Source organism: Culex quinquefasciatus, chromosome 2, assembly GCF_015732765.1.
Source record: "Culex quinquefasciatus strain JHB chromosome 2, VPISU_Cqui_1.0_pri_paternal, whole genome shotgun sequence".
Lineage (NCBI taxonomy): Eukaryota > Metazoa > Arthropoda > Insecta > Diptera > Culicidae > Culex > Culex quinquefasciatus.
Window position 1 is genome coordinate 131738237 of NC_051862.1, and position 13679 is coordinate 131751915.

Here is a 13679-nt window from a genome sequence, read left to right on the forward strand (position 1 = left end):
GGTGATGGTTTCATCCACCGCAAGAAACGGCAAAGGGTCCATTTCGCCCAAATACCCCATTTTTTAACATTTTTTTTTTGAAAATCGGTCTGTATTTAGAGCGGAGGCTTAATGCGGCCATCCAAAATGCACTTAACTTATGTAAAAATGTCCCAGGAATCCAGTAAAAATAACCACTTGCTCCGCAAAAATCATCTATGGTCCATTTAACCCCAATTTCGCTATAAAAGCCTTTTAGGCCGTTTTCAAATGTTAGGTCAGATTTTAAAAATCTGAAAATATTTTTATCGTAAAGATAAGACAATTTTACATAAGGATGACGATTTGCACTTGATTTTTTGACACATTTATGTTGATGTAGAAATTAAAAAAAATAAAAAGATTGAAGAATCAGTTTTGGGCCAATTTTCTCAAACGCAGAATAAACTGCCTTTCACATAATTTTTATTTTGATCAACATAAATGTGTTAAACTATCAAGTGCAAATCGTCATTCTTATGTAAAATTTTCTGATCTTTACGATAAACATATTTTCAGATTTTTTAAATCTGACCTAACATTCGAAAATGGCCTAAAATACTTTTATAGCGAAATTGGGGTTAAATGGACCATAGATGATTTTTGCGGAGCAAGTGGTTATTTTTACTGGATTCCTGGGACATTTTCACATAAGTTAAGTGCATTTCGGATGGCCGCATAAAGCTTCCGCTCTAAATACAGACCGATTTTCAAGAAAAAAATGTAAAAAATGGGGAATCGGGGCAAAATGGACTCTTTGCCGTTTTGTGCGGTGGATGAAACCATCACCAATCGATTCCCCGGATTTTTTTACATAAGAAACACTATTTTTCATACCAGGGAATTAGCCGCGTTCAATTAAGTCCGATTTCTGGTTCCATTTCGCCCACTGTGCGCTGTTTAGAATCTCCAATGTAGAGAAACTTAACAAAAAAAAAAAAAACACAAATAAGCTTACAAAAACATTATCTCAGCGTGAAAAGCACTCTCCCCAGAAAGAGAGAGCTGCGCAAAGCTTTTTGAATGTTTCTATTTTTGATACTGTCGGTAAAGCAGTATTTTGACATTTTACCACGGTATAACTTTATATCAACTCTACCCGTCGCCACTCAATTTTCCCTCCATGCGTATAAAGTGGATATAAAGTTATAGAGTCTCATAACTCGAATACTTTATATGTTGATATAGAGGGGACTTAAAGCTACCTTATACAGTCCCGCGGTTACTTGGATAGTGTAGTTGTAGTAGTGAGGATCAGTGGGGAGCATTCGAAAATCACGTTACGCATTCTGTCTTTTCAGCAACCAGGTTAGTTCTAGTTGGATTCAAATGTTGCTTTTAACGAATTTTATAGAGATAATGAATACAAACTCATGACAATACATAAACTTTTGCAAATAAAGTTGACATGTAATTTTGTTACAAAATAACCTCGACGAACTCAACCGACGGCGTGCCTTCCGATCAACGTTGATAAAGGAAGGAATTATTCTATCACTGCTAGCTAACAAATGATATCATTATTCAACTATAGATATCACTCAAAAAATCATGACGACCCGTCCCCACTGGCAACGCGCAACTGAAATCATTATTGAATTATTATTATAAAACTCATCAAATGCATGCAACACCCAAAAGAACAACCAATAGAAATACAAAAAAATCAGCCACATGGCATCGCTGCTTCAACAGAACTCCAGGAAGTAAGTTTGCATGTTTCTTCAAGAGTTGTTGCTTGCTTAAATAGTGAAAAACAGCAATCCAATCGAGCTCATATTCAGGATTTTGGAAAATTGTGTAAATTAAGCAGCAAGTTTTCTTTTTACGCCACACACTGAGCTCAGTTTTTAATGAATAAACCAGCTGAATCCACCTTGTGATTGGTGCCTTCCTCACTACTTACCAAAAATCATCATCAAAGATCACACAAAATATATAAAAAAATAAAATAAATCCCATTAAAAAATTTAAAGCAAAAGAAATCAATTTCATATTTTGGATTTGGGCTCAGTTCGGTCACCAAAACAATCTGTGGACTCCCGCAAAAAAAGTAACAGCCATTTCGTCGCCGTCGTGCTAACTTCCCGAGCATGGGTAAATAACAAGGGAAATGCGTAATAATACCTTTCTCTGGTATCAATACCAAATTTTGCAAGAGCAAAATGTGGTATCATACCAATTTAAGGTATTGTTTTGATATTGAAAAATTGCAGAATTTGTCAATGGTCGAACACCACATATTGGTATTCTTTTGGTATTACAGTGTTATATCAAATTCCTCTGAAACTATGGGAAAATTTTGACCAATTTTGACAAAATAATTAATTTTGCACTAAAATGATGTCTCAAAGCGAATGCTTTCATTGAAAACCGGAAATTTCAAACTTGATTTTATACATTTTTGATATACTCCCTACAGAAATGACTTGAAATTGTGGAAAATTTTCTAAGTCAGGATGGCACATTTTGGTATTATTTTGGTATTGAAAGGTTTCATCAATTTTCTCTGAAACTTTGGGATTTTTATTTACCAATTTGGACAAGATAATAAATTTTGCGCTAAAATGATTTGAAAAAAAAACCAAATACTTTGAAAAACGAGTCAATCGAAAGATTATTGAATTTTGGTGAATTTCAATCCAGTTTCATTTTAATAACACTTATTTTTCAATCTTGTTATTTTTCAGAATCTTCAAGAACTTCATGCACAGGCCGTTCATCAATGACAAATGCATTCGGTGTGGTGAAGAATATCACTAAGAACAACATGGAATCATCAGGTGAGTAGATTTGGCTGTTGCATATGGATCATTTCCGTTTTTCACTAACTGCAACTGCTGCACTAAAATGGTATGAAAATACCAAATTTTGGTATTACTTGTGCAAATATCAGCGACCAAAATGTGATCTTGGTTGCCCAGTAATAGATGGTAAAATACCATCAAATCATACCAAAATCATGTATGTGCAAGACCACAGGAATACCAAAATCTGATTTTCAAGGGCGCGGGAATACCTGAAAATAAAACCGTGGTAATACCATGTTCAGGTATTCGAGCAATGTTCAAAAATCCAGAAGACCTCAACTTGGTATTGAAATGGTTTTATGTTGTGGTATTATTTTACCTTTGGAATATCATGGTTTGGTATTGTTGTGCCCTTCCACATACTAGACTTTGGTATGATTTCATGGTATTTTACCATCTATTACTGGGCAACCAATGGCACATTTTGGTCGCTGTTATTTGCCCAAGTAATACCAAAATTTGGTATTCCCGTGTTATTTACCCCTTCTCGGGTTGTTGTACGTGCAATTTGGACTAAATTGAGTTAAGAACGCCATTTTGTGCAGCTCACAATGCCTCATCTTTTAACCTTCACAGGTCCTCAAAATTCGATTTCAATCCTGAGATATTTAATGAAATCCGAAAAAGCCTTGAATTTTTTTTTCACTTTTTATATGAAACTAGTTTCAATCTTGTCGGGCTATCTTGTCACTCCCTGAAAATTGATGTAAGTACGACAATTGACCAAAGGGATTTCAGGTCAGAACGCGTTTGTCACACGTACAAGTTAGGCTACCGTAAACATTTGTAATTATAACTCGGGATTCCAGCAACCAACTTCCACCAAACTTCGGGGCAATGCACAAAATGGTCAGCCAAACAAAACGTGTTTGTTATTGTTTACATTGCGTGCTCTCGTTTATGTTTATTCAAGTTCAAACATTAAAATGCGTTTTTCTCGGAACGTTAAAATGGCGGGTGCGAAAGGATAGCACGACGACGTCGAAGTACTAAAGTTTATTGGTTCACATGATTTTAAACCAAACGGTATCATAAACTCAACATTGACGAAATTACCTATGGGACGGACTTGATTAGAGTGGCAGTGCAAGTTCTGTATGAACTGGGCTCCCTGAACAAGTTTCAATCAACAAGATTTCATTGCTAAAGATTAATTCTAAGAAAACAGGTGCCTCCATGAATCGATTCGAAGAAATTGAAATTCAATGTAGTTGCATGGAGTGTAGAATGAATCTTTAGCATTCATATAAAGTGTTATGTTTTGAGTAGTACTAGCTAGAAAGGAAAAAAAAATGTAAATCTGTTATTTGAGGCGTGTTCACAGTCAGAACTAATGTGTAATTTTTCCACTAAAAATGTATAAATTTACCGGTATAATGTCACTTCTTCAGTCTAAATTTAGTTCAAGAGAGGCAATTATAAACCTCCAAATTTACACCTATAATGTAGAGTAGTGAAATCGTGATTTTAGCTTGAAATAAAACAAAATTAGTTTTTTTTTCTGCAGATCTGGACTCAATGAACAAATGTAAACATTGAGTGTATCCGCAGAAAACCATATCAGAAAAGTTCAGAAAAAAACGTCAAAAACGTTTACAAGACACTTTAAAATACATCGAACCATCTACTTTCACGACCCCCGGGTCTTTTGTGGTCTCTATTGCAAGTTTATGCTCGAGCCTAGGAGTCCGAAGGCTTGGATGGGGAGAGCACCCAAACCTATTTTTACTCAAAGGAATCTTCTACTCCAGGGTAAGCTGGGGATGTCAGCTACTTTTTTTTTTAAACATTTCAAGTTGTATGAAAAATTAACGTTTGCCCAGAAATAGATTTTACCATAAAATGTTTCAATCAATCTCTTATTTACTTTGTAAATATCAGCAGCGATCAAAAGCAAATTGAAAAGCAATCAAAATACTGAGTATTAAAACATAAAAGCGCTACCCAGTCTGTGCTTTAATCCACCGCCAAGAGCATTGCTCTCTCTCACGTTTGCACTAAAACTGAGTTCCACGAAATGCGTCACATCAAGTGAGATGCTGCCGAAGAGCATAAACCCTTCCGATATGTGTTTGCCTGCCTCTGGTTATCGGTGAGAATGCGATTATGATTGTTTGACTGTTTGATGTGTGTGTGTTTATTATGTCGGCGTCGAGTTCGCGCGCGTCGCGGATTAAAATGCCGGCCCTGTTCGTGATGATGCTAATATCAAGCCGACGATCACGATTATTGGCCTTATGATTGTTTTAGTGGTTCTTCTTTGCGGTTGTTTTCTTCTTATGCTGTGTGTTATTTTCTCGCTTGGCACACTGATTATATACATGCACTGCAACATCATGTTGCATTATGCTACAGAAAGACGAAATGCAAAAAATGAAAAAAGAGGAAGGAAGCAAGAGGGTTGGGTTGGTTGGTTGTGTTATGAAGCAATCATGATTATGCTTATGCTATGTTTTTACGCCTGAAAGCGATGGGAAGATGCACGCGCATCCGCCGCCGCAGTATTGCACGTTGCACTGTATCGTGAACTGCGATGCACTTGGAGAACCCATACGAGGGTCGCGGGCTGTGCTCGATGAAAGAGAGAGTGAACTCTTGGACGGACCTTTCTGAGGGATGGTAGGGATGGTTGGATTTAAATACAAAAATACTAATCATAAAAAAAAACAACAAAAAAATCAACTAAAAGCACTTTTAACAACTTTTAGTCAGAAAAATCTCAGAATACTCGAAAGCTCTGCGTATTTCCGACCATCTCTAAGTCGCGGCAAGATCGGGCCCCGCTCGGGTGGGAGAATTTGTGGCACTGAGACGAAGGCCAAGATCCGACTGTGCCGCGGATGCTGGCTGGCACGACCAACACTCAACGCGCTCGTCGACACTATCAATTCAATCAACAACAGCAGAGTTGAGCTCGCACACAGACACACACACACGCGGGCCCATGTGAAATTTTGTTTGAACAAGAGCAATTGCAATCAATTTGAGCTGAGCCCCGTCATTTTTTGGCTCAAATATATGCAATTATGGCGGGTTAATTTCGTGATTGGCGCGCGCATATTTGGCAAGTTCAAGTTTGGGTAAAGAACTGGTAAAGAGCAAAAAAGAGTAAATCTTTAAAAGAAGAGCAGTAAGAGCAAAAAAAAGATCATTGAAAAACCCACAATTAATCGATTCTGGTATATGGCCACTTTGGACACGACTTTTTCTGCGAAATTCTACTCATCGTGCGCCGACGAAAAAGGATGTTGCTAACTCTTGCTCTTTGAAAGTTGAATTGAGTATTTCTTTAAGCTCATAAGAAATTCATGATTTCGACCAAAAAATGAAGTAAATTTTGTGATCAATAACACTCAAACGCTCGGGTAGTCATTGGACCCCTATTTTTTTTCTTAGAAATCCCATAACTTTTGATAGAATTGACCAATTTGGATGCTTTCGGTTGCAAAAGATCCAGATTTGTCTATATTTTGAACTGCCAGATGGGGGATAAATGTGGTCCATTTTTACCGGAGATATTCCGGATTCTGTTGGGGTACCTCGGCCCTCCTATATGGTATTTGGCCAATATAATAAAAACTTTCAACAGAAAATTTCGGAAATGATGCAAAACTACAAGGCATCATCCTAATACATCATCCTGCAAAAATAATTGACATGGTTAAGTCCTACGGGGCAGCGGAGCCGGTTCCATTCGGGCAACAATTGACATCAGCTCAGTGAACCGTTTCCGGATAGAACCTGTTCCGGTGCCCGAAGGTCTTCAGCATGTCATGTATCTATGCAGGATGATGTTTTAGGATGATTCCTTGAAGTTTTGCATCATTTCCGATTTTATTATGTTGAAAAGTTTTTATTATATTGGCCAAATATCCATTTAGGAGGGCCGAGGTACCCCAACAGAATCCAGAATATCTCCGGTAAAAATGAACCACATTTGTCCTCCGTCTGACAGTTGAAAATATAGACAAATCTGGATCTTTTGCACCCGGAAGCATCCAAATTGGTCAATTCTATCAAAAGTTATGGGATTTTTAAGAAAAAAAATAGGGGTCAAATGACTACCCGAGCGTTTGAGTGATAATAAAGATGCTTTTTCAAATTGAAAAAAAATCGCATTAAGTTTTTACACCTTAGCTTCCATCCACCCCGGGATTCGAAATGACGACCTTTGGTCCAACTGCCTACCAGTGACTCCACCGGGACAAGACCCAGGGAGACAACTCCTACAACTGGTCTGAGCTTACGACCTAACGTCTAGGTTAGACCGGGGCCAACATTTACTTCCCCATCCGACGGAAGGCGTGATCAGACAAATCTCGACTCGGAAAATGCCACTGGGACCGTCTGAGATCGAACCCAAGCCGACTGGGTGAGAGGCAACCACGCTTACCCCTACACCACGGTTCCCGGCTATGTTTTACAAAGTTAAATGTAATATGCATTAACAGTCTTATTTCGACTATCCAAAGCACAAGGTATATAATGTTTCGATTATCCGAAGTTCAAGTATCTAAAGGTTTCAAAGGAAGGTGCGTTTGAATTTTGTGACAGTTTGTTAGGGAGAGGTGGAAGACATTCGGAACACCCACAAACTCGGAACACTTTTGTGATCATTTGTCAACAGCATGCCAAATGCATCTTTTCTGTTGACCCTACTATTTTTAAGACCTTCATTTGGACATTTTCTTGTTATTTCACTAAAAAACTTCATTTCGAGACTATTTTATCCTGAGCAGCAAAACACTGCCTCCAAATGGCATGTTCCATAATTGTGGGATGTTATTGTGCCTCCCAAAATTGTGGAACATCTGAATTTAACTGATATTTTCACATCGAAAGTTATCAGACCTTGTTAGTTTTGTTAGTTTCGGTGCGTGAAGTCATTATTTTGTAAAAAATATTTACTCACAGAACCTAATTTTGTTTACATCCGTAAGAAAAAAGTGTTCCGAATTTGTGGATTTCAAGGGTCAAAGTTTTTCTTAAAAAACTTGATATAAAAGTTAAAATTTGCAGTTGCAATTGCAGCATTCAAAAGATCGCAAGAAAAGCTTTCAAATGAAGCTAAAAGTGAATCATTAAGTTCAATTATCGATTTGTTATGATTTTTTGAACATTTGCCGATCTGTAAACTGTTCCGAATATTAGGGATGACTGTACAAATATTCTGGTAGAAAAAACAGGATGTCAGTTTTAGAATCTGGTTCGCTTAGGTAAGGCTATAATCCTTGGAAAATGAACTCACCTTAATAAATACATACCGTAAACCGGGGTGACATTGATAGAAATTCAATTATTTTTTGAAATATTTTTCAACTGGCAAGGTTTTCCTCAAGATTATTATTTTTAAAACATGTACTGGGATAGGTTACACAAAGTTCAAGCACTATTTTTGAAAAATAAAGTTTTTTCAATAGTGTTTAAAAAAAAGTAACATATGTTCTGATTTTGAATTCCTTCGGGACTTTGATAGTCATAGGTTTTGTTGTTAAAATCAGATTCAAGATGTTCACCCAATTGACAGTCGCATGATTGTGATGCATGGCGGCATGAAAGTATATCAGAATCTGCATGAAATCTGTCCTCATGCATTTTTTGCGATATAGGAGTATGACATTTTTGCCCGTTACCGACAATTATCGACATTACCGACGGCTTTTTGGTTGTATTTCACAAAAAAATACACTTAGCAGAACGAGGATTGAACCACCAACTTCTTGTTTATTGATCCGACACGCTACCACCGTGCCATGGACGCTTGTTGAAAAGTGAGTGAAAGAGCACCAACATATGCTTCTCTTTGGAGTGTTGCTCAGGGACGGGCCAGCTTTGGTAAGAACTGCAGATCGCTGAAATTTTTACACGCGGGCAAAAATGATCTACGGGCTTGCTGCAAAAAATGTTATAAAATGTGACATTTTCTGCAGCAAATCCAATGTTGCAGATTTTGAGATATATTTTTCCTTTGGGTCTTCTAACTTTATTTTTACGTCAAATGTACCATCACTAAGGTTGCTGATATAGTTGTTAACACTCAAACGCTCGGGTTGTCACTTGAACCCTATTTTTTTTTTCTTAAAAATCTCCTAATTTTTTGTAGAATTGATCAATTTGGATGCTTCTGGTTGCAAATGATCCAGATTTGTCTATATTTTTAACTGTCAGATGGGGGACAAATATGGTCCACTAGGGTGTAATATCAAAATCGATTTTCCAGCACAGTACTTTTTCAGTTCCTTTCGGGGTCCTAAACGACTCCCCAAAGATTGGGACCGATTGGTTTAGTCCTCACTTTGCGCAAAGCGATTCCATTTACCATATTAATTTGTATGGCGAAAACAATTTTTTTTGATTATGATATTTATCATATTCACGTTTCATGCTATATTGAAACCAGATATTCGGATGCTCTGGAATGTGCTCTACAACTTTGCCGAAGAGAGTATGGTGCTAACTTGCTCTTGAAAGAAGATATAGCGTCCTCAAAACTCGTCTAAAACTGATTTTCGAGCAAAAAACACGTTTTAGACGAGTTTTGAACATGCTGTATCTTTTTTTAGGGGCTATGGTACCAAAAGTTGCGTCTTTCAATTACAAAAATTTGGATACCCAAACATCTATAGGTCATCGCTGAAATTTTAAAGTTATCGCAGTTTTAGTGAAAAAAGTATTTTTTTTTTGCCGATTTCGTCATTTTCCCATTTTTGCGCGTGGCGCGTCGAAAAACTCAGTTTATATTTTCAAAAAATCATATCTCCAAAACGTACGGTTTGACATCGCCAATTTTTTTATATGTTTTGTGAAATTTTCCGAAAAATCTGATAAAAATATTTTAAGACATAGGCTCTTTGGTCCAGACACGGTCAAAACGCCATTTTAAGTTTTCATGCGACTTTTTTAAATGGTAAGCTAGATTTTTGAAACTTCTTACTATTTTTCCCAAATAGTTAAACTCATCACCTTTCTTTTGCGTCTAAGACAGCTAAAATAGGATGAAATGGCGCGGAGATATGATTTTTCGAAAAAAGAGGTTTTTGCGAAAAATGACGAAAATTGCCATTTTTCAGACCACTTTAACACGGCGTAGGTCACCCTAATGGCCAAACAAAAAAATACGGGTCTAATTATTTTGGCCAAGGAACCCCCAGAAAATTATTGAGCCCGATCACAGATTTTTTTTCGATTTAGGCTCTTTTCAAATGGAAATGCTGTAATGATACATTTTTGAAAATTGAATTGTAAAACTCTATAGCATTTGCAAATAAATATCAAAAGTTCAAATTTTATTTAATATGATTCAATGACACTGAGATCAGGAAAAACAGTGCATTAAAAATTACCCAATAAATATTCCTTAAACAAAACAAAGATTGTTCAAGGTATTGATTATCTCAAAATCGTAAAACATTATAAAAATAATTCATCTTACAGAACACCAGGTAGTAATTATTCATCAGCACGACTGAGTGCTTCTAGCAGGGGCGGCGAGTGTTGCTGATGTAGGTAATCTCAAATACTCAAAAATTTGAAATTCGATATCTCTGGAACGAAACATATTCCTTTCTGTCGATAAGTGAATTCAAATTCAAAAAAATAGGGCTGTTTTGAGATACGGCCATTTAATGTTTTCAATTGCGCAACACAGGTAGAAAACATATTTTTAACTAAATTTTGATCACGGAAATGGATTCTACGTCCAATTTACTTCAAATTTGAGTCGAAGCGGACACTCTAAGGGGTTTCGCTCAAAAATCGCTAAAAAGTCCGATTTGGATGAAATTCGGGATTTTTGTATGTTTTGATATTCTTAACAGCTCTGCCAAATTTGAGCAGCATCGGAGATGGTAATTTTCAAATGCTGTTCCGAAAATGAATCCGAAAATGCATTCCGTTTTCCGATTCAAAATCGAGTTCATTTTCTAAATCATGAAACTTTGAGATGATTTAAATAATTATTTTTAACAATATTTTTTTAAATTATTGTCAAATAACTTTTTAAACTTTTCAAAATGGTGAAATGAAAACTTCTTCTTGAGGTACTTTGAACATGGTCATTATGATTCCATAGCATGCCATACGTATTTAATTTGTTCTCTTCAGTTTGCGGAAAAAATTCAAACCTATTAAAATCACCCCGGCGATCAAAGTCACCCCGTTTTACGGTATTAGAGTAACAATAAAAAAATCGACCTCAGGGATACTTTAAGCAAACATAAGTAACAATGATATCTTTTAGCGAAGAAGACGTTTTTGTATGAACAGATTTGTTTTTTTTTTTTAAATTTTACTTAGTAATCTCACACATAACAATGATCTGACTCATTTATCGCCACCCAAAATTTTGATTTTATTGCTTTTCCTCATATTTTTTTTCCATTCAACGACCAATAGCGACACCGATTTCGCTCAAAATTGGCACAGTTTCTTATTTCTACTTAAAGAATTGATACCTCTTAAGACTTTCGAACCAGTTTAGGGTTCCATACACCAAGTTTCAATTTTTTTTTAAATTTTTAATAAGTAGTTAAACAGTTATACCGACGACGTTATACCTTATCAGTTTTTTTTTTCATATATCCGGATGTGACATAAGTGGCCAGAAATTGACTTAAGCTTCATACATTTTTGATAGATAAATGAACGAGTATAAAAATTGAAGATTTGGCAGCCCAGTCTCAAGTCTGGGCTGACCGCTTAATGGATTTTTATAAATTTTGAGACTGGATTTTAATTTGATTGAGATGTTTTCCTTTAAAAAAGTGATGAATATGTTGTATGATGTGAAATTTTTCAAATAAAATTTAATTCTTATCGCATTTTCTTGCGTACTTGCATTCCGTTAAGCAGTGCACATCCGGTAATGCTGGTATTGCGATTGCCAAAATATGCGTTGGAAAATTTTCACCTGCGCGTAATATTACATCAGTTTGCATTCAAATCGCGTCACTGTCACTGGCATCTCGATGTCTGGAAGCCCACCGCGTATGTATGAGAAGCTATAAGCACGTTCCTATTGTTATGCACAGTGGGGAAAAATGCTGGAAGAAATGGTCAAAATTACTGGCACGGTTTGTCGTTGCCGACGGTGAAATGTCATCACTTCGATATGATTAAACATTACTTTCGTTAAGAATTTTTCGGAAATCCTCAGACTATTTTTGAGAATTTAAAAGTTTTACCACTTTTCAGCGATTGTGTGCAAAATAAAATCGCTACCACTCTCACTGCCAAAGAGTTTCAAACTTTCGTATTTTATGCATGCTACGGATGTTCCCTCGGTGGAAGTACCTTCCCTCCCTCCCAGCAGTGTCACGTTGATGATGTTCACCACCTGTCCGTTCGTACGTCGTCGTTGCAAGAAGCGCGCGTGCGATAGTAAAAGTGCCTCCATAAAATCGGTCGCAAAAGTCACAAATAATCATGCCACAATAGAAGACCTCCCGTCCCGTCCAAGTTGTAGCGTTGATGCCCTGTAGTCACAATGAGTTTTTCTCAAATATATCAAAAATAAAACTATTCTAGCAAACTCTTGTCACCGATGAAAGATAGACTTGATGCAATACAATGCAAAAACATCTCCAAAATCTTTCAAAAGAAACTTATTTAACGTGAACTGTCACTTGAACAAAGGGGTATGCTGTTTGTTTACAATCAAGGATTCACCCTATTGAAAAGTTACTACCGATTTTTAAAATCATCCAAATTCAGAACTTTTAATCAACTTTGTAAAACATTCAATCAATTTTTTGTGTCACATTTTTTACTTGTTTGGTGAAATCTCCTGATTTGTAATGGATCTTTGGTGATTTAAAATGACTGCAAGAAACATCATGAAATCGGTTACAACGTAAGATTTTCATCACAATTTGGCCCGAAATCAACTAGTGCCAAGATAGCACAACTCCGACAAAATGATGGCGATGGCAGGCAAATACCTAATGCCGTACTTAAAATCGGTTTCGAAAACAAAAGTGACAACGCGGATGGAGGGGTACTAACATTAAAGACGGCAGCAGCGAGGGTTAAGCACCTTCAATTGTCACCGACGAGCAGCAACGACAAAACCGAAAACTGCTTCAAACTTCAGGAAGAGGAACTTTCGACGACATTAACAACAATGAGGAAGTTTGAAGTGACGATTGCCGAAGAGTCTGTGTTGCATAATCTATGAATAAAAAGAAGTACACAAAAGGTGACGATCCATATTGTCGTAGAATAAATAAAACCAACGGGTTGATTAATGAGTCGTTTACCGTCGGAAGTTAGGCAGATTGCCAGAGACTGCCCTATCTGATGTTGGCATGAATTAGTTATCTCATTAACTGACGGTAATTGACTGTCGCGTAATTAATATCTTTTTATGCCCAGTTGGCACCTTTTGAATAGCTGTGGGTAGATGTTTTAAAGGCTCAGATTACATGTTAACAACGTAATAAGTTGCAGATTGCTTTCACCGCAACATTGCTAAGTGATATGTTTGTGGAGTTGGGTACCGATTAAATAACATTGATATGAATTACTTGTGGCAATAAATTGGTTGCACTGCATTGAAAATTATATCTACAACCCAAACCCGCCTCTAGGCGGTATACGATATAAAAAATCTCCAAAAATCCGTACAAAAAAGATGATGAATGACATTATTTGTGTGCATCACCGATTCGAAAGTGGACCCATGCAGTTTAAAATGCTAATCTTACCCAGTAACCTTTCGCGAGCGACTTCGTCGCATCCCGCCGTAACAAATCACTGTGAAGCATCCGAATCGAAAGAAAACAGAAACAGTCCCCACCCTAACCAGGTCAGTGGATCAGTTCGGCAAAGGTTAATCAACACAAACACGAGGGA